At 39.4% G+C, this 26,956-nt stretch overlaps 1 pseudogene; it reads left to right on the top strand.

Moving 5' to 3' along the window:
* On the top strand, nt 1-22,533 carry LOC119896323 (annotated as a pseudogene).
* The last annotated feature ends 4,423 nt before the right edge of the window (nt 22,534-26,956 follow it).

Here is a 26,956-nt window from a genome sequence, read left to right as displayed (position 1 = left end):
ATACCCCTCAGAAGGACGGAGAAGACGCTGCATCCTCTCAGACATAGCCTCCGCCTCCTCGCTGTTCGACCACTGGGGTCACGACCTGGGCCCGAGAGTCGAAGGGTGGCCTTCAGGAAATTCCGTTACTATGGCTACAACAGCTACCTTAGCGACCGCATTTCTCTCACCCGACCGATCCCAGATTTACGACCGGACGGGTCAGTGTTCGATGTGTTATTTATGTTAAGTGACTCATTGTTGAAGATGTATGAGGTATTTGCCACCTTTAATGATAGGAGTCGTTTTAAGTCTTAAAGGTGTTAGGGTTACAGTAGAATTTGGAGAATCTTTCTCTTAAGAAACACCAAAGAAATTCTGTCTGTTTCTCTCCCCCCCCCCCGCCACACACACCCTCAGGTGCAGAAACATGTCATATTCATCAGATCTTCCTCAGCTCAGCGTATCTTCATCTCGTCAACGAGGCCTTGTCGGTTACTGCGCTCCGTCCACACAGCCATCCAGAGGACTCCATCACACCTGCTCAAAGAGATCATACTGGTGATGACCACAGCAACAGCCGTAAGACTCACAAAACGTCCTTGTGATTTTTTTGACGCATCCCGTTTCAGGACAGCATGCCCACTTTTCCTAAATTTAAAGCTTAGCCTGTTACACTAATTTATACCTCCATCCATCCACAGAGAGCAATCAATTTGTGTCGGATTAAAAGGTGAATCCCATCTCTCTTGGCAGTAAATTTTTTCATGAAAGCAATCACCTCTTGGCCGTAGGTTTTCTGGGGAGATTTTATAGTATTAACAATCTATATTTACCCATTGATGGATTTTCATAGTGGTTCATAGAAGATGTTGTGAGCATTATTATAATATTATTATTGTTATTATGAATCTATACCCTTAATTTCACAGGGGTAAGATAATGCTGTGTGAAGTGTGTTCAGCCCTGTTTAATAGAATGTGTGTATGTTGTACTTCACACTAGCAGGCCATGCTGCGGAAACCCTGATAGGCAAAAGTCAGAGACATAAACATTGTAGTGCTCATTTTGTTTAGTCAGATCTAAATAGTTTTCTCTCCTGTGTTTAGACTTAAAAACAGATGAAAACAGATGAAACAGTCACGGAATAATATAATCAGTAATATTGTTCATAACAACAGGGTAGACATTACCAGTATCATGCCCCTTGAATCATTAAAAAGACTCCTAACACAGTCTATCATTTGAATGTATTAATGTATGTACAGTATAATATTATTTATAACATCATGAGGTTTTACAACATATATGAGGCAATTTATTAGCAAGTTAATGTTCAGTTTTAGATTCCCATCCTCCTGTTTCATACCGGCAAACTTGCCAATGACAATTCGACGAACACGGGACAAGATTTGCGCACAGAGGAGCACACAGGAACGTGCTATCTGAAAATAATCTGCTGGGCTAATTCAAAACGGGACACAGATCTACCTGATGTCCATTCTAAAACTTTTTTAACCAAATCAATGATATCAAACTGCCAATAAGTTCATTTTGAATTAAGCATTTTTGAAAATCACTTTGTTTTAAAAATCAATTTAAAAGTGTACCAATTACCAAAACAGCAAAGCAAAACGAAGGTCATTTTGCTTTAATCTGCATTAATGATGGCAAAATGACTACAACATGATTGCTTGTTTGTTAAACATATGAATTCATGCTTTGTCAGAACAGCAGCTTTTAAAATGTTTGTTTTCTGAATGGAGTTCAGATCGATCAGGCCTAAATTGCTAATTTGTTCAAAGTAAAGTACAACGGCAGCTGGAGCCAAGTAATTGACTGAACTTATAAGGTAGTTCAACTTCCTGCCTTACTTTCCTCCAAGCAATGTCCAGTTTTGTCTGTTTTTATATCAATATGAATTAATAGATCACAGAGCTGGCTGCCCACTGACGCTAATAACAACAGTGGAAGCTGGAAACATGGTGGCCTGCTGCTGAGAAGCGCAAGTGCTTCTCAGTTAATTTCATAAAAGCAAAAAGAGGTGACATCCAGACAGTCTCAACGCTGATTGGCTATCACGACACAGTGTCATGCGCCTGACGCGTCTCACCACATCTTTGCATTGACTTTGTATGTAATCACGCTGCCCCCAACCCTCACTTCGCTTTGTTCTGAATGCAGAAAGTGTAACATCTCACTTTAAGGTATCTCTTTGCCATGTCCATAAATGATTGTTGAACTCTTGCACCAAATGGTAGAAAAAATCTCATTGAATTTAAATTTGAAGGACTAAGTGCTGCTTACTGCTATAAATACACTGCAGTCAAATAATAGCCAAATAAATAGTTAATTCAATTTTAGTTTTTCCTATATTATAGGGCAAAGATCTAGAGTTGAATAATTACAGTAAGTACTGATTCCTGTAGGTGAGCTACAGCCTGGACTGTCTATATTTATGTCCCACTTATTTTATGTTCTGCGTTGGATGGTGCACAAAGATCAGGACATGTGGAGGCATTAGCTGCGTCAGTGGTGTATGAAAACAGATTAAAACTTATTACTGCAGTCACTGGCGAGACCCAGGTGCAACCTGTCTGTTAGAGGGCCGATGTTAATAATTGCATCACGTACTGTGGAACATATTTCACTGCTGCCCAATCTAATTACCATTATGAGGAATCTGGTCTGCTACTGTCGCCTGCAGATTTTATGGGTCTCTCACTCCTCTGTTCTTCAATAATACAGTATATCAGAGCTTAGTTATGGTAGCTGCACAGGGATGAATGTTGATTAGTGGAGCAACCAGGGGGATAAATACGTTCAACGTTTACTTCAAATTATTCTCTCCTAATGCATTTCTTCTGTTCACGTCAACAGTTCTCTGGGAAATATGATTGAATGCTTTTGCTTTGGTGATAATTCATAATGAAGGTAATTGACGGAAGATAATCATTACTTATTGGTTTTTACGTGGTGTTATTATGACAAATGAGGGTTAGCGGAGGCTAGAAGGCAAAAGTGGAAACACTCATTATGCGTTGCCACCTGAATAGAAAATTAGCAGAGAAATCAGGGGTTGTCTTCATAAAGCATCAAAGTGCTGATGAGTGCCTCACTGTTTGGTGCTGATATTCATGTACAATATGATCTGTAAAAACTTAATGACTCCCTCACTTTTCAACTGGTGCCATCAGGTCAGTGTTTTATTTGTCCAATATTTTGGACTATGACCAAATGCATGCACAAATCCTAATATGCTAAACTAAGATAATGAAATGGTTAGCATTATGTCTGCTAAACATTAGCATGTTAGCACTGAAATTGTAACCATGTTGCTTTATCTCTGCTTCATAAAAGAAGAAAAAAATGTAACCAGAGTTTCTGGTGAGTGCTGAGTTCAGTCAGTCTGAGCTGAACACAAACATACAAATGCACACTCCCACACACAGTTGGTGTGTCTGTTTTTAGCTAGCTTACAGCTACCGTTCAGTCAGTACATTTGCTTGTACAATTGTCGCAAGGCTTTCTGCTTGAATACACCATGAAAATAGTACAGTGTAGATGAAAGCTGCGCTAAGACTGACAATGTGGAGCTGAGACTGACAAGTTAAGTCTGAGATGTTCTAAAATAACCATCGTAGCCTACAGATAAACCCCTAACATGGTTTTTCCTTTGGCACTGCCCTCAGGCCATTATTTTCCCCCTCTGTGATAAAGATTGTTGTCTCTTGATTTTTCATTCATGCAGCAATGTAGTTTTCTTTGTAATGAGCATTAAAGCCTCACAGCTTAGTGTTACTTTTTCCTAGTGCTGAAACAGTTAGTTGATGGATTGATAAATCCATGGACAGATTAATTAGTCCACAATAATTCTGACAGTCCATTATCAAGCAAACATAGCAAGCAGTTAGCTGTGTCCAGCTTGTCAAAGCTGCATACTTTTTGTTTTATGCCATTATAAATTGAATACCTTTGGGATTTGGACTGAAAAAAAGAAAAACAAATGTTACCTTGGGTTCTTGGGAAATTTTTCACTTTTTCTGAGATTGTATAGATTAAACACTATATAAAAAAAAATATTATTCAATTGTTTGAAAAGAATTATATGCAGCTCTACTTAATTTTGGGCTAGTAAACAAGCCAACATGCCCATAGAACTTCATAATGTTCAATAATTCAGTTTCCTTTTTTATTAACACCATAGTAGTTCAAAATGATGCACAGAACACTAATCTAACTAATCTGATGAGTTGTCAACATGAGGTTGTACACAGGTATTCAAATGCCATATTTCTTCAGGTAGTAAGAACACATCACTCTATTTTTACTGAAAATCTTGACCATCAGAATGAGCCCAGCAGCTCTCATTAGACGTTTTTTGATGGACAGAAGGCAAACAGGGCTCCTGTTGTTCAGCCTGTCAGCTACATTCAAGCAAAAAACATATTTCACAGCAGGGAGCAGACGTCTGAAAATGAATAGGGTAACTGCAGGTGCGTTTGATTTAATGACTTGATTTTTTATGTTCGGGAGTAATCTCACACGGACGTGTAACAAATTAAAGTGCTCTTCAAATACTCCCAACTCCAGTTTTAAATGAGCCCATCTTTCTTCCAGGTCAGCAACAACCTGTGGCTCATTAAAGGGAAACAGAGAGAAGGAATCCAGGCTGATGGTAATAATGAATAGAGAGGGAAGGCAACAGCCATAGCCTGCAGGCAGCTTTACAACACAGAGAAATCACAATGAGGAAATGAAGATGTTCGCTGTTCACAGTGGGCAGTCTGAGTGAGTGTGTGCGTGTGTCTGTCTGTCTCCCTGAATGTGTGCAAGGCATATATAAAATTACTCATGAAGAAAGACAGCAACACAAGGAAAAAACAATGCCATAATCTTAACATATTCAAAGAATGTGTGTGTGGTTACCGTATCTGTGGTTATTTATGTGACAGCATATCAGTTTTATTTTTCAATATGAACCCTTTAGGGCTCTTACATCATGTGGAAGCATCTGCTGATGCTGTTTCCATGGCAAAAAAAAACAGTGTTTAATTGTTTTGCTACAAGTATTTAGATGCAAATGCCACAAAGTCTAGAGCTGAAAATGCTTTCATCATACAAAAGTACTTTTTTGCTTTTTTTTTGTTAGAGCTCTAGGGATGGCAATAGTGGCCGGTCAGTAAGTTGAGTTGGTTTTCATTAAGTTGATTGCTCCAGACTTAGAAATCTCTTGGATGGATTGATGACCTTGGTGGTTTCCTCTAGCTTCATCATCAGGGCACAATTTGGAAAAATACTTTGGTTTCTAATCAAATATCTACAAAACTCTTGGCATTGCTGTACCATGTGACATCAGCTGAATGTTGTCTCCACTTCTAATTAGCAAATGGTAGTATGCTACTAAACTTGGAAGATGATCACGGTAAATATTATTCCTGCAAAATATTAGTATGTTAGCAATTTAAGTGTTGTAGCATGCTGACATTAACATTTAGTTTTTAAATAATGTATGTAAGATGTGCAGATGACACAGTTTTACAAAGAAGTGCAAAGGGAGAAACCACAGGACAGATCAGACAGGATTTAAACCAGGCCACACTTGAACCTAATTACACTATATGGCCAAAACTATGTGAACACCCAAGCATTACACTCATATGACATGATTGTTGAACAACTCATTCCAAAACCATGGGTATTAATCTGCTGCTAAAAGCAAAAGCTTTTCTGGTTTCAGCTTTTCCAGCAGATTTTGAAACCTGGCTGCAAGGATTTGCTCCTGTTTAGATACAAGGGCATTATTGAGGTCAAACACTGATGTTGGGTGATACGGTCTGCGTTCATATTCATCCCAAAGGTTTTAGATGGGTCATGGGGCACTGTCAATTTAAAACAGGAAAGAGACTCCCCCCCCAAGCTGTTACTACAAAGTTGGAAGCACAAAATATCGATACAACAGAGGCTGCCATATCCTAATGTTTAGACTTAAGTATGGGTCAAGCTGCAAAAACGCTTGTCCCTACATTCCTATAATCCAACACAAGAGCATTTTTGTTGGGCTTCCCATGCCTGGTAAATTCCCACGTCTTTCAAACGCCACACCACAATTTGTAACCCAAGCTTTGTGTGTGTAAAATTTGCAGCATTCAGGGTCAAGCCGTGATAACTCCGATAATGACATCAGGGTTATTTTTCAGACTTCAGAAGGCTCCTTCCAGAACTACATAGCAAATGAAAAAGCTGTTTTTACAGGCTGAGTAGTACTCCCCATGACAAAACTACACCTAATGTGTAAAATCAGTGGAGCCTCTATTCAAGATTTCTTGAAATTAGACATAAGGACCAAGCCCAAACCATGACAAAGCAGCCCCAGAGCGAGACAAAAACATGTAGCAGGGTTGTCCACATACGTTTGGCGATACAGTGTTACACAACTACTAATTTGGATGTAAAACTTTTAGTGTCACCCAGACTATTCATTTTAAACATTTGCTAAATCTTACAGTGCTACACTTCCTTGTTCAACCTATTCCTGCATGCTCTGGTCAGCACTTGCTGTTACACCACTCCCTGCTGCTCAGCCTCCCACTGCACTAGCATTTGGATTTATGTACATTCACCATGTTTGTCCGTTGAATATGGATAATGTAATTGCTGTGTATCCAAAGCTCTGCATCATGATATGTGAATGTGTATTATTGTCGCAACAAATGGATAATACCCTAACTAAATGAAATGTTAACAGCCAGTATGAAGAGTAATCAAAGCTTGTGTTATGAAAGCAGGGAATTCTACTTCAAAATCAGAAACCTTGACCGTACGTCAGGGCGAGGAATTGAACTGAACAGAAATTGAAATAGGGCTAAAAGTGTAAATACACACCACATATAAGCATTGGTGGCACACAGACACACACAGAGGGCTTTTTCTCTAACCAGTGGAGCCGAGGGAGTTTCTGTAGAGCTTTGTTATTAATTTCAATGCTGCAACAGGCTTCAGTGAGTGTGCTTTAATGTCTAAAGTGTGTTTGTGTGTCGCCCTTTCTCCAGCTGAGCTGAAAGAGCACCTGCAGAGCTTTGTGGAAGAGACCAACGCTCAGCACAGCCCGGGGTTCATCAAGGTGGTCCACCACGACAAGCAGGAAGGACTAATCAGGTCCAGAGTCAGCGGGTGGAGGGCCGCCTCTGCTCCCGTCGTCGCTCTGTTTGACGCCCATGTGGAGTTCAACACGGGATGGTGAGCAGCTGGCTTCGGTTCATACTGTATACTGTTAACTACACTAATGTCTGCAAACAAAATTTAAAACTAAAGTAACAATGAATGTATCGTACTAACAAGTATTGTGTGTGTGTGTGTGTGTGTGTGTGTGTGTGTATAAAGCCTGATATATAATCTTCCTCTGTGCCATAGAGCTCCACTGTTGTCCAAAAACTATAAAAAACACATCAGTGACTCGCCCTGTTGATGATGACATGTTCCTCCATTACTATAACGCACACTGCAGTTTATTTTGACTCAATCACACAAACACCATCCTGCAGTTACAGTATAAATACTCACTAGAGTACCAAATGTGGATTAATCTGAAAATAGTCCCCAGTTCACTATTTACTTTTGTTTCTCCTCCTTTTTTTGGAAATGAAAGAAATATTTATGACCTCTTTTCAAAGATTTAAATGACTGGGTAGTAGGGGTGGGTGATGCCATGACATGTGGTTCCAATTTGACGCTACCAGGCCAAAATCACTGATATGGCAACCCAGATTGCATTTTATTTACTTTTTATCAACATAATAAGGAATGTCGTTAATGAACGTATGTGGCATGTCTCAAAAATATTGATACTGAATGTGTCAAGTAGGCAAATAGTATTGAAGCTGTTCTGGAGGCTCGTGGTGGCCTGACTCCATACTAAGACACTCATGTTGGTTGTGCAATACAGTATCCACTTGTAGTGAATATAGCATTATTAAACTTTTTTATAGTTATGTTTGGGTTCTGGCAGCAGTTGGTTAAAGGGTACCTACAGTATTTTTCAACCAAATGTTTTTGTGTCTATGTGACTAAAACATTTTTTAACAATTGGTCCAGTATTGAGTGAACGCTGCAATTGGCAGCAAAAATAGGTTGCAACATTATCCTTGCAGGCAATTGCGCCCTGTCAAAGTATGTCAACTGAAGTGCTTGTTTCTGCCATTGACAGGCTCTGATTGTTATTATAAAGGATCCCTACAGAGAAAGACCTTTTAGTTTAACCAGAAACAGTCGCTTCCTCTCTCTCGTCGAAGCCACCGGACTCCCTTGACAAAAACAGTAATTGTACCTCTCTGGTTTACCACTGCCTTGGTTGGTTAGTTTGCTTGTGTTATTGTGAAACCTTAGTGTTTTTAAAGCTTTAAAACACCAAAGTCACACAATAACACAAACATAACACAATAACACAGCACAAGCAACAAAAAAACACCTGTCCTTTAGGAGAATAATCCATCTTTTGAGTATCAAAAATACCCCTAGAAGTGAAAGTGGCTCTGCGTCCTTCGCAGTGAACAGCATCTGCAGACAGCTTGGATTTACAAATGTTACAATGAATTCCAATCCAACAAAAACTCTAATAATTCTTTAACATAATCCACTTGTCCACCATTGATCTGTGTGTTCGTAGTTTCTCCACAGCATACCTAAAGACACCATTTCTGTGTAGCTTTATTGCTATTCTAATGGACATTTTGTTATGTTTAAACATGTTTCTTACATGTGTCTCTACAGTTTGGGTTTTCTCTTTCAAGTTTCAATTTATCCCCAATCAGCCCATATGTGATTAAACCAGATACCAAAATGTAATTTGTGCAAACAGGATTCTATGACACCTCAATTAGGAGGGCGATGAATGCTGCGCACTGCCACAAGTGTATTTTATTATTCCTCCTTGTATCCTTGTCTGCCTGCTGTAAACACTGGGATAAAGAAAATGGGAAGAAAATTGAGAAAACAATGTGAAGCATTTATTCAGCAGCCACATTGTTTGAAAGGTTGCTGATTAAATCAGAAAAGAGGCATAATTTCTCTATGTGGGTATTTGTTATCCTCAGGACACATCAGTTTATCAGGCAGAGCAGCAGTCAACAATTGTAATACTGAATGGCACAAAACAATCTATTTATAAGTTGCTGCATGAAGGGATCGTTCCATTGTCTTCAGCTTTTAGAGTACTATTAAGAACTGATGTAGCTGTAACCCATTTTCTTGTGAATTCATCATTCAAACTTGTGTAAACCTTCAGCTCCAGAGAGCCACAGAGGTAGCTGTGACATATTTAATAGTATTTTGGGTCACAGAGTAAGTTGACTGTGTTGGAGGTTGGCAATGAAGTGATTTAATTCCAGACTCCCTGGTGTATAAGAGAGAAGTAGAGATGGTTTTGCATTTTGTTAAGTAGTTGAGTTTGTTGTGGTCCAGTAAGGCCTAATTAAACCTGCACTCCTGTTGTTAGTCTCTTTAACTGTCTTTCCTTGGGGCAGCAACCTGCATCCTCAATGTCTGCATCACAGAAACACTCCTAATCAAGGTGTGAATCGATGCTCATTAAAACTGAGATCTGGACGTGGTAAAAGACAAATTTAGCCACTTTGTGAACATTTAAAGTAGATCTCGATTTTTAGCTTTTTACATTGAATATTAATGCAGCAGCCTACACCAAAACACTAAAATGAGAATTCATGATGTGTGATCTGTTATCTTTCATGGCTTACTAGAACCCAAATATATTTTTAATCTCATCTTATTACAGATATTCATCTTACACAGAAATTAGTTCCTGTAATTTATATCGAAGAGGAAAAGCAACAGTTTTTGCATGATGCTGTTAAGCACGGACCTGCCCGATATCGGACAGGACGATTGATGTTTGCGCTAATTGCAAAAGAGAAATCCTTCTATTTTGACACCCTATGCATGCCACACACCTCTGTGAAGCTAGGAGGCTCAGCTAGAACGTAAAATCAACCATTTTTATCCACACCAAACACACTCAAACACCAAGCATCTAAATGAGGGGTGGGCCATCCCCAGAAGATTTTCAACATTAAAGACTTCATTTCCTGCATTCTGGTGGAAATGTTTGCTATAATTTCTGCACCAATTTATGAATAAATAACAAATTATTTCTATAAAGGGAAACACGAAATTTAGGTGGCAGGTACCAATTCAAAATATATGAATATAATATAATATAATGCAGTGAGGCTCTCAGGCATTCTTTATTGCTTTTAAATATGTCTCACCTGTAGATCAACTTATTTAATATCATCCCTGCTGAGTCAACACACGTGATTTAGTCTTCCCTCCTCGTTTGTGTCTTATGTTTGGGGAGGTAAACTCTTCAGATGTGATTGTGGCACCTTTTCACCAAAAACTACCAAAACTAACCAACAACACCTGTGATCAGGCACACAAATCCACACACATATTAAAGCCCCCCTCCAGACAGTTTTAACGTTAGAAGAATACTCTATCTTTTGAGTATCAAAAATTTGGTGAAAAGTTTCTTTTCGTCAAATTTACAGTTGTATGCCTGGTGTATTAGAAGATATTCATTAGCATTATAAGCTACAGGATGATGGTTTTGATGGTGATATTGGTATTAAAATATAGATTTTATACCCAGCGAGGATAAAAATATATTTTCCTTCATTGCATCTCGATTTACTCTTTAATAGCAAAATAAATGGGTTCATTTACAGTTGTTGATTCATATTCCTTAGCTTCTGACCTATCAAAGGAGACCAGAAGTATGCATCTAGGCCTAAAGGTTGAGGAGTTATTACTGATTCATTTTGGGTATGTTATTTTAGGCATTTTTCCTGGAAATAAGTGTCTGTTTCGAAGAGGTTAAAGAATTACAAATAAGAACAGAGTGCTTTAACGGTCCATTAAGCAGCTTTGTTCAATAAGTCCAGGTCTCATCTGCTGTTATTCTGTTCCATGGGTTTTCGGCTACTTTGGCTTGGAGTGGGCTCAGGTGTGTGATATGGCTTTTTATTCAAGCATTCAGAAAATGAAGAAAATATCATCTGAACCTCATTAGAATGAGTCATTCATACTGGCATAGGCGTCACATGTTTTCTAAAGGGTTTTTACATTGTGACACCATCATCATCAGTGGAAATAATGGAACGTCAATAACTCGCAGTGTGTTGTGTCTTTTTTAATCACGCTGCACAGCAACATTAATAACGTAAAGAACTGCTTCTTTCATCAAAGTTGACATTGTGTTGAGCAGCGATGGGATGGGCTGTTCTCATTTTTGATGAATTTACTGTTCCACTGTGCTCTGAAGAGTAATTACTGTTGAGAATTACAGTGGACAGTCCAATCTACTGTAGAGTACAGTGCTGCAACAGGGACAGCATACTGTGGCTCGTAGTTTAATCAATCCTGCACTCAGTGTAAGAAACTGGATAGACTAAATCTATTCAAGTCACACTGTAGAGTTGCAGGGGCTTTTTTGACACTGCAACAGATTTTTTTCCCTCCTCACATGAGATAGATTTGACATTCACATGTAAATGGTAACTACATTATCTTGATAAAAACATAAAACACGGGGATGTTGCAGTGGGGATAACGCATCCCTACTGCAATGCCTGACACAGATGTAAGAGTTTTGGTAACTTCCCTAATGTTATCTTCACTCTCAACAATCTCTACCAGCATCAGAAACATGTAGGGGAAAACACAAGTAGCCAATCACAGCTCTTGCAGTCCACACACAGTCATGTCCATTTTTGAGCATCAGCTACATCGTAGCTTACAGCATAAATTAAGAGTCTGCACGTGTTGTCCTGTCTATGTTTGATGATGGAATATATTATGTTTCATCTTTACAGCACATGATTTTGATTAGAGTTTTGAGTTTCGGGTTGCATTTTAATCAGGTTCTATTTATTTTATAGCTTGCACTCCTATTTCTCTGTGTTTCTATTAATACCAACCGTGTTATGTCAAGACAAGTGTGTTGACACCCAGAAGAAAATGAAATGTTTCCTAATGATTCGATTAAGCCCTGTAAGTAATAGGAGCAGTAGTTAATTACTGAACTCATTAGCATAGCTGGTTATGTTTAATCTATCAAAGTGAGGAGGTTCATAACACGTTATCCCTCGCCCCACTTAAACCTTTCTGACAGAAAGCAAGTGCTGTTTTCGTTTAAACACAAATTCACCGTCAATCTCTTTGAGCCGCGGACACTTCCTCACCTCAGGGTCCCCTCTTTAAAACACTCCTGTACAACAGCACTGCTGTGTATCTGTTAATCACTTTGACAGCCTGAAAAATATCACACACTCACACCTGTGAATGAGAGCACACACACACACACACACTCAAGTACAATACCAATTCACATGCAGGTAATACATTTGTGTGTGCTGTCTTTCTTCTACACAAACACACACTCACGCACACTTCCTTATAATATCTGGCTGGGATCCAAAACAACATTTGTTGCTGCTGTGTTCCAGATTGGACAAGAGGTGCTTACAAGGTTCTTCACCCTCACCCACCCACTACAACCCTCTCTCTCTCTCTCTCGCTCTTCATACACACAAACACACACACACACACACACACAGAACCCACACAAACTTCCCACATATCACCACAGAGGGGGTACTGGTCTATGACTAATGAAATCATTCTTGGCAGAGATACAAAATAGCTCAGCTGGAGATTAACACTTTTTGTCTTCTCTCTTTAAACACAAACACACATTTTCAACATTTTTATTGGTGTTTAAATGTTTAAATGTTTCTTGGTCTTCGTCGGTCTTGATAAGTCGAGGTTGTGTTTGTGCTAGTGTTAGCACTCTATGTAACACATCTGATATTAAACATAGTAATCAACAAATTGTGTACACCCCTCTCTGTCCCCTCTGTTGTTTCTTTCTTCTTCTCTTTACTTTCTTCTCGCGCTTTCCGGCTCCCTTTCCTTTGTCTTCCTCTACTTACACCTTCCTCTTAATCCTCCTTCCTCTGAGCGCCTTCCTGTGCTCTCAAACGCTCCCACCCTCTCACACATTTTATATTTTTTCATAGAAATTGAGAAATGACTGTATAATTACCAACAAAGCGCTGACTGCTCGATCTACATAATTGTCTCTTCCATACATTGCAATTATCTGCTATTTTGAGTCAAACACAAGTAATTGCAGGGTGTTTTATGTTACAGAGATTGTCTGACTGTGATCACAATAATCTTCAATAATCATCTCCGCCTACTGTGTATGTGTCATCTCCACGTGCCTAAGATAATCATGTGATGAAATATACATGTCAGTGTGTAGGATCTGCAGAAATAGGAGCCAGATTTGCAGACTACTCTCGAATAGTTGCCTAGGAAAACAATTTTAGCCTCATCTCTCATGAAAATGGTCCACTGAGCAAACATAGCAACCGCAGTGTAAACAAGCACAGAGACAAACAATACTATACACTGTGGTAACATAATCGCTGTCTTTTGAAAATAAATCTGACATGATTGGGGTTATTAGAATCAGCCAATACCACCCTGTAAGACGAGGTAAAACTGAGTGGTCGCAGAATGAATGAAGCTGCACTAATGAATATTCTGAAATAAATTACATGACTATGTGTAATGCTAAAGGCATTGTTCTTCGTGATAAACTCACAGAGAATTATCACCCAACTCTGCAGTTCCCCTCAGCTCCACAGAGCTTTTTAGCACCTTTCTTCTCACAGCTCTTATCAACATTGTTTTTAGCGGGAAAAAACCCTCAGATAAACCCACTGTACGATACCTGCCTAGCATCGAGCTAGTTTGGAACTAGCTGGTGACCATTCAGCAGCTTTTTGCTGTTTAACTCCAAGCCAGTAGGTAGGTCAGATGATTGATAGTTTCAAATACCTACTCACTCTCTAAAATGTGTTTTTACATATAAGTAAAATTTAAAGTTTAGGTGTTTTTGTGGTGTGTGGTAGAGAGCTGCATTGGGATTGGGATCCCATGCTAATACAATATGCCGCGGGTCCCACAGTGGCGCTGATAAGATGGAGTCAAAAAACAAAGTTGAAAAGAAGATAAAAGTGAGCACGCTGACGAGGAGGCTAAAACCCATGGGCGCTGGCGTCAGTCGCCCGTGCGTCTCTTAACGTGCCAGGGAGTGAAGTTTACTCACTGCACAGTCTCGCTGGCTTCCATCACACGGGTTTATACAATACAAGACCAAAGAAAGTCAAGTCTGAAATTTGGAAAACTTCTCAGTTGTTACTGAAAAAAATAAATGCAATGATTTATGTCTGTTATTCTGAACGTTGAGCATAGCCCAAACATTTGTGCCCTTTTTTTACTCTGCATGTCACAATGTTTGCGGGAATGGGCGGTAGAGGAACACACATGTTGCGGGAGCGGGATCAAGAAAAGAGTCCCGTGCAGGTCTCTGGTGTGTGGCCTTTATTTGATGTGATGGTAGAAAGAGGGGTAACAACAAGGATCCCCTGCTGGAATCAAACCAGGGATGCTGTGGCTATATGGTACGCGTCTTAACCACTAAGCCACCAGGCCACCCCAAATAAGAATGACTTTACAGATTGTCCACTGTTCTTAAAGTTATAGTTTCAAATTAGTGAACCAGTGCTCTGACGTTCACTGAGACTACACTTCCTCTAAAGTGAGATCTCCCAACATATTTTCGTATTTGGCTGTGAGGAAAGTAATTCTAGGTTGGTATGAAGTCTCACTATGTGAGCACTGTAACCTTTACCTTGACTACTAGAGGTCCCTTTGATGTTGAGGTCACACTAATTGGACAAACACATTTTTCCTCCAATAACTAGATTCCAGGGCTTTATGGTTGGGCTCACTGTATATATTTATTTGTATCAGTGTTTCAATGTGTGGTCATACAACTGCGAATAGTAAGCCAGAGGCGAGGTTCACCTCTTAATGAACAGAATCAGTGTGCAGCATGAAAGAGTCCGCCCGTCCTCTCTGATGTTGGGACTTTGTTGTATTATCATATACCTCTGTGGGGCTGAACTGCAACATGAATGATTGTGAGGTACCTCGTTTGCGTTTTCTCTACTGTGGGACAGAGTTTGCATTTGAACGACCGCCTTTGGCAGTTTGTCCCACGAGAGTTAGAATGTAAAGACACAATTTTTCTCTCTCTCCACTCAGCCTTAACGTCTCCTCCAGATCAATAGTATCATTTTGAACTAAATGAATAGTTGTTTTCTTCTTTTCCATTAATGATGTTGGATGTTTTTTCCCATTAGACAGCAAACAAGATTTCACTTTGCTGGTCATGTGAGGGATTTTCATAGCTGCCCTTGAGATTTCTTTTTTAAATCTGTCACGAAATATAAAAGACGACTCTGAGAATTAACTTTTTGATTACTATTTTGATTGGTGTGCACATTTCTGTCACAGAGCTTTGAACCTTTGTCTTACCTTGAAGGCCCCAAAACTGTATTCTTTCAATTATCTTTTTCCATCATCTTTTTTTAGTCAATAACTGTAAAAAAAACAAAAAAACAGTGGAGGCTACACACACACACTCACACCTCTACTCAGAGTGCAAACAGTAGTTTCAATTTACTAACACGGCCATTTCCGATGTAATGGCATTACGACGGATGACACAGACTGGTAAGCGATAAGGACAGCTGCCTACTACTACAAACTATGTTTACATTACGTTAACCTAAATGGGATAGCCTTTAGCTTTTAGCCACTGCAATCATTTTATTTTACATAGTTGGCCAGGCAACGCAACAATGCCAGCTGTCTCAAACAATAATAATGATAACATAAAGTACTTATACACGACTCTTACTGTTTTTCTTTTCAAAAAGTCGAGGCAGAGCTGCTGTCGCTGCAGCTGCACTTGTCCCCATCTTCTGTGTTTTGGATTCCTGGTACCTACGGTACCTAGAAAAACGAGTACCGTCATGTTTTTAGAATTTGTGAGATGTACTGAATAGATATCAGTTTTCTTTATAAACTTTAATATTATATTATAATATATTATGTTGCATCAATATAATGGTATATAATATAGAACTATTCTAAATCACTAAAAGCCAACAGGTGCTCTGCTGATTTACAGATAAATATTTGACTTAAATTAAACAATGAATATGATTAAATACTAACATGTTATTTATGCTTTTCTTTTCTTTTCTTCCTAGTTGCTAAATTAATCAGCTTATATTAAAGGTGTACAAGGATAAACAAAATAAAACAAAAACAGGCTAACAGGCATTTTAAGGGGAAATGTGAGCCGGGTGTTGATGTGTGGAGAAAGAGCTCAACCCGCAGGTCTGACTTCTCTGACAGGCGCTGTACCAGGAATGAGAGAGCCGGCTCATGCATGATGTAGGGAACGCGCAATACAGAGATTGTGCTATCGGACAATAAAAGATATCTGTGTTCCACAAGTAGCCAAAACCTGTCCCTTAAGCTGTTTGCTGGGTAATGTTGAGCTCTGTTTACTGTGTCAAATCTTTCCATTGCTGATTTTTCTGACTGCTGAGCCCTGCAAACTCCTGTGCCAGAAAGCACATTGCATCATAACTGTATATTAATACGGTCATTTTGATATTTATTCACTTTTTCTTCTATTTTGACATGTTTGAAAGCATAATATAAAACATAGTTAATGGAAATGTTTTTAATGCGGTAAAGCTTATAAAATATGCAATAACTGAACAGCGACATGACAAATCATGCTGCACCCCGTCCTCAAGGCACCAAATCTACACAGCAGATTAGCTGACTAATCTAATGCTTTAATGCTTGAACTATTAGAGGAAATACTTTAAAAATGTTTTAAGAAGGCTTGAAAAAAGAACCTATTTCAGAAAGATACATTGTTTATATAAACATTCTCTGAAGTATTTCAGGTGTGCTGAAAATCAGTGGATGGATCAATGCTGTTTAGGTGGTGTAAAGTTACTCTGAAGCACATGTTGTGGACACCCAACACCTAGAACTAAAGTTCAAACAAACAGCTATGCGTATTGCTGTTTTGTATAGTGGAACGTCAAACTACATGAAGCGCTTCTCTTCACTGGCACCCCGCCTTCAACAGTACCTCTGTATCGACAGCACCACTGTGATTGCTGCCCAGGCTGCCAGCAAGCCTCTGAATCTTAAGAGCCGTCCAGCGTGCGAGGCCATGATCACAGCTACAGCCCTGCAGCTTTGCCTTCAACATCCACTGAATCCAGTATTACCTGATCAAGGACTGTGCTTAGTTTGTAGTCCGGGCTCTAGTCGTCTCATATTTGGACTCTGTGGTTCTAGAGGGGCTCTCAACTCCTCGAGCTGTAGCCAACATCGTGAGCAGTGAATTCTAACGCCAATTCCTGTACTTCCTCTCGAACTAAACCCTGGGAATGGCTTAATAGGCTAAGTAGGGTGCGCTTGATCTCTCCAGGACTTTCCATGGCAGCTGGTGCCTCACTTTGCTCACTAATTCTGCTCTGCCTTCCCTAAGGAGCCCTGGCCAGCACTCCTTCAGTCCTTTATTCAGCTCCATCCTGACTCGCTGGTGGATTGACCTTCCTAATCCAGTCAGGAGTGCAAACTCACTCCCTATCTTCCGATATAGACTGACAACCCCTCGCACTTTGATTTCCTCCTTTTTCTTCCTTCTTTTTTTCAGGTGATTTTGCTCTTGTTGTGTTTACCGTAGCAAAATTAGTTTGCTTCGCTCTTCATGCTTGTAATTTTGATGAAGGAATTTACTCTCACTCAACTGTTATACTCACCTTAAGCCTTAATAAAAAAGGGCTGTAAAAATTTAATTGTTTTCTCTCAGTTTCTTGAAATCTAAGACCATCAAAAATAAAAAGACAGGCACTGCCATATCTCCTGTGAAGTTGCTATGGCCAACGCTTGCCAACTTACACATCCAGCGTACCTAGAGCAACAGTAATATTCATCACAAATGCACACGATAAAAGGAGAATTTATTCATGATAACAAAACTCCCTGGGTACCTGGGTCTTTTCAACTTTCTTCAACAGTTACCTTTGTCCGACTGACTGGAAGTGTACAGTGGGTATAGCAGAGCTTTCTTTTACTGAATCCCACTGCCTGCTGCTGCTGCTGCTGCTTGAAACCGAGTCAATGTCCCATTCAAACATTCAAACACTGAAGATGCTACATGAAAGTATGTTAAACAAACTTGTTGCTGTCAAAAGCTTTAATGAGCATTTGTATGTTAAAAAAATATTTGATGAAACAAAAAAAGAATCACTTCATTGTTTACTGGTATAGTGGCAATTTAAGAAAATAAATCCTCAATCAGAGTTGAGTATGTAAATTAAGTGTGTAACGCAAATACACTCACAAACCTCAGGTTTGTGATGGACAAGAGACAGCCTGTCAAATCTGGATGTGTAAATGAACCATGAGACCTGGCAAAATCTGCTTAGAATTCGCTTGACAATTAGATGGAAACATGGCTAGTGGGATTGCAACATAGAGTCAATGTGTTGTCAAACAAAACAAGCAGCTGAAAGAGGCTAAAAAGCTGCACAGTTTGCTACTTTGGGACTATAAGAAATCACTTTTACATTACTCATACTCGTTGGACTAAGGGTTAACATAAAAGTATTGGTTTGTTTTTGAAAGTTTTATAATAAAATATAATATATTTTATTTATATATATATATATATATATATATATATATACTGTATGTCCAGTGTGAAAGGCCCTGGAAACGCGGTTTCTCAATCAGCCTCAGTACTCTGAATAAAGAGGTCCTTCATCAACACAATATTTTCTGCCAAAGTTAGAACAGTTTTGACTTGAGAGATTTCGGTTTCCTTTTGTCCTTTTGTTTGAAATGGGCAGTGCTTAACATTTGAATCTGATGACGGTTAGTGGGTTGTTTGGTCACCCAATCTGATCAAACCGCACCCTCACAGCCCTGATGAAGCAGAATCTGACTTCAAAATCTAAATAAGCGATGCTTATAAAAAAATGTTTAGCTCATTTTGCTTATATAGTCATAAATTTTAAGGTTATAGAGCAGGGTTCTGCAAATAAGTCTGGCATCGGGGGAAATGTTCAGGCCGCCTATTGCGGACCACTGTTATAGAGCATTACTTATTTGAAACCACATTTTCAGAGGCTTTAATAGGAAGTGTGAGATTTAATATTTTTTAAGTCAATGTAGTCAGGCTTATTTTGGAAATATGTCCTGATAGTACAAATTGTATATTATTTTGTATCATATTTTGTGTAAGTTTTTGAAACTTATTTGACTATCATTTGTGCCAGTTTTTACTGATTTGTGCTCATTGTCACATTTTTTTTCAAACATTCTAATGATCACTCATCATAGTGTATTCTAGATCGTTGGCTTGGAGCTCTGAAGACAACAATGTACCACTGACTCAAGGATTCATTCATTGTCATGTCTTAAACACATTCTGCCTGTGTTCTGTCATCCCACAGGGCAGAACCTATTCTGCAGCGAATAAAAGAGGACCGGACCCGGGTGGTTTCACCCTCTTTTGACAACATCAAGTACGACACCTTTGAGATCGAGGAGTACCCTCTTTCTGCTCAGGGCTTCGACTGGGAGCTGTGGTGCCGATACCTCAACCCACCAAAGTCCTGGTGGACACAACGTAACCACACGGCCCCTATCAGGTAAATACAGGAAGATCTGACAGACAAGAGGAATTCAAAATGAACCTTCTGGACAGTTTTGTTATCATGAATAAGTGAGACACCAGAAAAACAATCTACCAGTGCAGTATTAATTATTAAATATTTGACTTGAAGCATATTGAAGTAGGTTTGATAAGATCACATACTAAACTAATAATTTCACTAAAAACACTAATCCCCATGAATAATTATGTATGTAAATTCTGTAAGTGCAGTGTCACTATTCTAACCCATATAAAACCCACACATTAATATTAAGCACATTAAGTGTAACACGTAAAAAAAACTGGAGTCTCATCAGAAGCAGTGAACAGTTACACAGATTTAAAAAGCAAAGCAGGTCATTTTTGTCCCCACTATTACAGCAGAGACTGCTTAGACACACTGCAGAGGCTACGAAAGAAAAACAGCCTTGCAACAAGAGCAAAATTGTCTCCTCACCAATATCTGCAGGAGGATAATACATCTGTTGTTAAGGTTCATAGCAAGCAAATCAATGATGCAGTGTTTATAGATTTGGACAAAGACAAGTTGGTGTATCCTGCTCAATATTGTAATGGAGGAAGATGAATTCCCACAATTATTTATTTCTCTATCTTCTTAAGTAGTTTTTCTCTAGTTCAGGTTGTCACTGGCTTTGCTCACAAGGCCCGTTATAGAGTACTGTAAAAAAAAAAATGTATCACTTTCAAGGCAGTTTTTACAAAGAAATTATTAAAGTAGATATGTATTTTATTTCATTTGACTTTTTCTGGTTAATTGAGAAAACAACCACTAAAGTATAATATCAATTGAGATGAGCCCGGCATTATTAGCTATTTATCTGGCCCTGTCTTTTAGAGGGCCCATGTGTCAAAATCTAGTTTTAATAATATAATTTGTTCTCATATTAAAAGAAAAAATGTGAACAGATGCCCTGGTAGTAATATTTTGAACATAGGAGTACTCTGGTCCATAGGCAAATACTTATTCTGCCATGTGTAGTCGGATGTGTGCACTGAGAGCATAAAAAACTTGTAAGACAACATGATCATTTGTAAATGAAAGTGAGAAGACAATTTTATATTTTACAGTCTAAAGCCCTGTTTTGCCAGAATATAACTTTACTATGCACCTAGCTAATTTAACTAATCCTTTCAGACGGTATTTTAACCATATCGAAAGTACAGGACGTGGTCTGTAATAGACATGGACATTTCACAGGACAAAGCCAAAAAAAGAAAGCCAAAAACAGGAGGCGTAGAGGAAGAGACGTAAAGGGTGTTATATTATCATATTTATATGGCACATGTACTGTTTTACTGTTTTGGTGCAAATGAAAGTGACAACAGGTGAGAGGCAACAGCAAGACAAAAAAGATTTTGCAGGTGATAGCCACAGCTCTCTTCCTATAATTCCTGACTGACTGCGGGCTACTGGTGACCAAACTGTCAGCAACAGACTCCATGAGGGTGGCGTGAGGGCTCGACGTCCTCTAGTGGGATCTGTGCATACAGTCCAGCACCATGCAGCTCGATTGGCATTCGCCAGAAGACACCAGAATTGGCAAAACCACCATTAGCCTCCCCGTTCTCTTCCCAAATGAGAGCAGGTTCACACTGAGCACATTTGACAGACGTGAAAGAGTCTGGAAGTGCCGTGGTGAACGCTATGCTGCCTGCAACATCATCTAGCATGACCAGTTTGGTGAAGGGTCAGTGATGGTCTGGGGAGATATATCCCTGGACTGTTGGGTACCACTGGCCTCATGTGGCAGGCAGCTCCTGGATGATGAATTGAACATTGATGCTGCTGACTTGCCCTCATGTTCCCCAGACCTGCATCCATTGTTATGTTGTTAGGTCATTTTGTTATCATTGAATTATACAATGGACAGTAAAGATTTTTAAACTTCGAACTATTTTGTTCATAAAGATTTTTTTAAGCAGTGTATTTCCACGGACACAAAAATAACTTTAGAGATGTAATTTCTTGCTGGATAACAATAATGTTTAATTTTCTAGTTAGATGCAAACTATTTAAAACATTACTAAACCTTAGCTTAGCTTTTTATCTCATGTATTATTAAAATTATATTGTTGAGATATAATATTTAACTATTCGATTTGTTGTGATGTCATTGTGCGTACAGCACAGACTGGTGGCTGGAGAGAAAAGCGTATGCTCAGAGCCGGTACGGGGAGGGCCTTGTTTCTATTAGCATTTTGGGTTTCAGAGTTTCTGTCTGTTTGCCAATCTGTGTATCCACAGGGAAGAGAAATTCACCCAAACAAGCTGGTTTTGCAGCGGTGCTGTATTTCATATTGATAAGAGGAGATGTGTGGGACTGACAGCATGAATATTAATAGGAGTTATTTTTCACTCCTGTTGATTCAGTTTGATGTTGATGAAAGATCTGTTTGCTTTTTTCCCTCGATTTCCTCAAAATGTCCTGAATTTGTTGTGGTAGGCGAAGGCATCATTTTGACAGTTGAATCATTTGTAAGTATAATGGATAGCATAGGTTTATCATGAAAGGCTAAGGCCTATGTTTAGAGCATCAAATCTGCAACATATTTAAAAAATGGACCTTCACCTACACCGGGCACCTCGGTGAAGGACGTGTGAAGGAAATTTAAACCACCTGATGCATTTTTCTCAATGCTAAACATGTTTTACAGCTTTCTTTTCTCTCACCTCCTCTCTTCCCTCACTTCACCCTCTGTTTTAGGAGCCCCGCTTTGATTGGCTGCTTTGTGGTCGACAGGAAGTACTTTGAGGAGATTGGCCTGTTAGATGAAGGCATGGAAATTTACGGTGGAGAAAATGTGGAGCTCGGCATCAGGGTGAGTTGGCTTGAGAACCTGTATCTTATTAGCTGCACAGCCATGGAAACCACGTGCCAACTCTGTCCATTTCTCACTCAGTATGCAGCCCTATACCAGAGGTTGGTTGTTGGTCATTTTGACAGACAGGGTCGTAAATATCCCGTCATCATCTATTAAATACCTGTCATTTCAATTTTTTTATGATAATGCGACAGGGTTTTTCCTGCATAGAGAATTATTCCATTTCCGTATTTTATTTCATCCTGCCTCCAGCTCAGCCTACAGGTGTTTTCTAGCAATTGTGGCACTTCTGTCATTTGTTACTGCAATTGCGGTTTTATGCTGAAGTGTTGACAGTGCATTGGGAAAATGCTGAAATAACCTGTAATGTAATAGAATTTAATTTTCCAAAACTCAGATCACAATAACATTTCATTTTCAGAAATTACAGATTATGCTTTATAAAAGCGTGGACAGAAAAATGCTCCACTTTCCATGTCACCACACGAAGCAGATGAATGATGACCACCTTGCTGCCACTTGCTTGCATTAGCGGCCACTGGCTGATACACATGATCAGTATTATTTGCTTGACATGACCCTCCACCGAATCACTCCCTCTTTTTCACTTCATTCAACAACCACATCACAATTACTGGGCTTTCTAAAGAAACTTCGGACACTCTGCTGCCACTACTTTTTGCGATATAGCCGTGCAAATGCAATGGCTACAGCCAGCTAGGCAACAAGTCATGCATGTGAGATCAAAGACAACAGCTTATTAATATGCACACTTGCCGCCACCTGCACAGGGGGTCTACTACAGGTGGTCTATATATGATTACAGAAAGTGTTGCATGTGAATTACTTAACATTAAGGTAGATAGCCCTTTGTCTTATTCTGTCAAAATGCCAGCCGGCCTTCAGGTTTTTCCATCATAGTATTAAAAAATCAGTCCGTGACGGAGAGTATTTGGTTAACGCAACCCTGCTCTAGCGCTAAAAATATCCTGTCCTGTATACCATTAAGGCTTCTGCCATTGTCCCTGTCCAGATTGAAACATCCTGAAAAGCAGACATGTCCAGCATACAGAAAAAGAAGAATGACCTTTCCTTTGACAGAATGGGGGCTTTATCAGTCATTCACATTATTCATTCAGACTGACTCAAGCACTCTGAGCTGATTACTAATGATGTAACAACTGCCAGATAACATTGTGACTTAATGTAATAACATTACATTCCCAGTTAGTTGTGATTTTTCTATAAAATGCAACCACATTAAATGACATTTCTGACATTATGATGAATGTGCTTTTTCTATTATTTTTAAATGTTGTTGTCTGGCATCAACAGGTGTTGCATCATCAGCAGCAGTTGGCTTACAGTTATAACGTTGACAGTTATAGCAGGGATCTCTAGTCTGGTCTCTAGAGGCAGAGGGCTCTGCAAAAGTACCGTCCACTTGAGGCTGCTAATCAGTCCCAAGAGGACGCAACTGTTGGAACAGCTTCGAGACTGAATGGACACAGGAGACATAATAGGGAAACTGTTGACTAAGGCTTAGTGCAGAGTGACTTACAGTGTAGTGTCAGTGAAGTACATGTTTGATTATCAGCCCAGGCTTGACTTACGCTGATCCGAGACACTGGGTTAAGAACACATCACACTGTGAAAAATGTATGATTCTCTCAGGCTTGACCATGTCAGGTTCAGATTTAGTGGTTAGCTGTGGACAATCAATGATAGGAGAGCTTGAAGAGAAGATGGCAAGGTGATTACTGCAGTGTGTCCTCTAGCCTCAAAAAGAAAAACACATACTGCAATGCAGCAACACATCACTAACCACTTTACTCTTCCATCCTTCTAATGTCCAATAAAAGACATTCACACAGTTATCCATCAATACACTGTAGAAATTATAATGGGATGAGCAAAATCTCATTTTAGGAGGATGAGCATCCACTGAAAAATGCTACAATGATGTACAAATGATGATATATGTCTTACACAAATCACTCTACACTCATTTGTTCATTGTGTTTAACAAGTTACGTATTTTGACTGTTGTAATCCCATGATAAATTGTGGGGTTTCCTGAAGGGAGTGTCCACTCTTTTTTATTGTACATTAGTGACTTGAAGGATGCCTGTTCATCTGATTTTTCTGTATGTGTAGATGAGTCTGCTATTCTCGTGTCTCATGAAGATTTAGCAGCTGTGGAAAAGTCTTTGAGTGAGGAGCTTCAAAATTTGTGATGTGGCTGTCTGATAACATAGTCCATCCTTTTTGGATCCAGAATTAAACTAGGAAAGACGCCAGAGATTAAGGTAAAGGTAGAAGAGACATACACATACATGGATGACCTCATGGCTGAGAACAGGGAAACGGCGTGGTTTATACATTTAATGGCGCCAGCAAATACACAACACGTTGGCAACCCTTCCCGGTCAGCTCACTTTCATTGGCTGTCGCGGGGTTCTGATCAGTGTGCCTCTGATCCAGAGATTATGTCTGTAAACCCCTCACACTACAGGATCATTTGGTCCGATAATCACTTCCGAACAGCCTCGGTTCAGGAACGCCCCCAGAGGTTGATGGGAAGGGCGAATTGGACTCCCAAGTAGATTAATTATCTAGTGTGGGGCCACATAAATTGTTGGCATTGAACAACACTAAAGATGTTAGCCAGATCATTGGTTCAATGCCAATTTGACTAGGCCGCAACCTCCTGGTTTATAGTACTCAAATTAAGCTTCAGACTGCCCAAAACGAGTTGATCTCATCTTATTCAACATGTTTTCTACAATTTAATTGGCTTCCAGTAGAAAAAAAGAGTCATGCAAATCAAGTTGGGACTTACCTATAAAACTGTTAACAATGGGGTCCCCAAATATCTGTCCAGCTACTTTTATTTCTTTAGAGACAATCAAACTATGGAACAAGAGGCAGCTCAACAGATTTCATTCTTTACAATTTCTAGTACAATGGGCACAAATACCTTTTTATACATGGCTGCAATTGAATGGAATAAGCTTCCAGTATCTCGGAATCTCATTGAAGCAGAGAAAAACTTTAAGCAGGCTATGAAGAAATGGCTAGGAAATCTCAGAATAGGGATCTCAGAGCCTCAGAGTTCTTTTATGTTTCTTCTTTTTTGTGATTAAATGGATGGATCCCCCTTAGATGATCACAATATAAAGCAGTGTGTGCTTTATTGTGTAATTTAATCCTCAAGAGTTTGTAAGTGTATGTGAAGCAGTAGTATGTGTTTTATGATTGTCAAATAAATCTTGAGGGTACACTAACTCTGGCCTTCTGCATAGAAGTTGGACTAGCTACACACCCATCCACACCACTGGCCCCCACACCCTTAGTGAAGTGTAGTCTTCATAGGCAGCCATTCAAATCACGCAAATCTCCACGTTCCATATGGTGTGAACTAATTAACCATATCAGACATGATCCCGATTGACAGTGACAGCCAAATGGAGGTCAGATTTCTTTTTGTTTTTCCTCAAAATACAAAATTTCCAGGGTCTGGATCCTCTTCATGACATGTAGAAGTAGATCAGGAGGTTCATACATAAGGGAACCTTTTCCACTACAGTACACAACCAGAATGTGCAGTAATGCGATTAAAGGACTACTAAATGTACACATTGATTTGATTCCATATTCATTAAAAGAAAATAATGTATCGCCTATGTAAAATCACGTGTTGATTGTTTAGGTAACGTTATGAACAGGTTTTATAACAGTAGGTTATAAAACTAAACAGCTGAACAAGTAGGCCATTAGCAGGATCTTTGATGGTGGAGTGTTCTGCTTAGAGAGAGTAGTGAATGCATCCCGCAGTTTCCATAGTAATTTAATGCTGCCATCCATAGCTGTGAGTGTGACTTCATACGCAGTGACACTGTAGTGGGTTAGTGAGCAAGAATCACTTTGAGTCAGTCATGTTGTCACAATAGCAGGAGCTGGCTGAATTGCTTCAGCTCAAACAAGTAAAGGATACTCATGAATTATGGCACACTAAATATTCCCTTTAAAATGGCTTTGACCTCGTATCATAAACATTATATGATGTCAGAATATAAATGGCAAAATCTGCCGAGGGGCAAATGCCCTGTTGTTTCTGCACATTGTGGGTCATTGGCAGTAATGTGTTTCTGTGCCTCATAAAAACATTTTGTGCATGGCTCGGCCTTGACTTTCTCCATAGGAGGCTTGAATGTCAGACCTCTGCAGTCAAGTATGTTGAGTCCAGTAATGGCTTTCTCCTTAGTGCAGAAACCGTAAATGCTTCTCCATATCCAAAGAGGTATCTTCTATAGAGCTCTTTTTGGCATATACTTCTTCAGAATAAGCCCTACTGTAGAGACAAATTGCTTGAACACCTGTTGACATTAGCACAGGGAGACCTGGATGGCTTATTCAGCATAGCATCAGCAGTGAGGC

This window comes from Micropterus salmoides, unplaced genomic scaffold (genome assembly GCF_014851395.1).
Source record: "Micropterus salmoides isolate LMB-PRFRI ecotype aquatic unplaced genomic scaffold, ASM1485139v1 Ms_hic_scaffold_925, whole genome shotgun sequence".
Taxonomy (NCBI): domain Eukaryota; kingdom Metazoa; phylum Chordata; class Actinopteri; order Centrarchiformes; family Centrarchidae; genus Micropterus; species Micropterus salmoides.
Note: the sequence above shows the minus strand (reverse complement) of the source record. Positions and strands in the feature narration are given on the sequence as shown.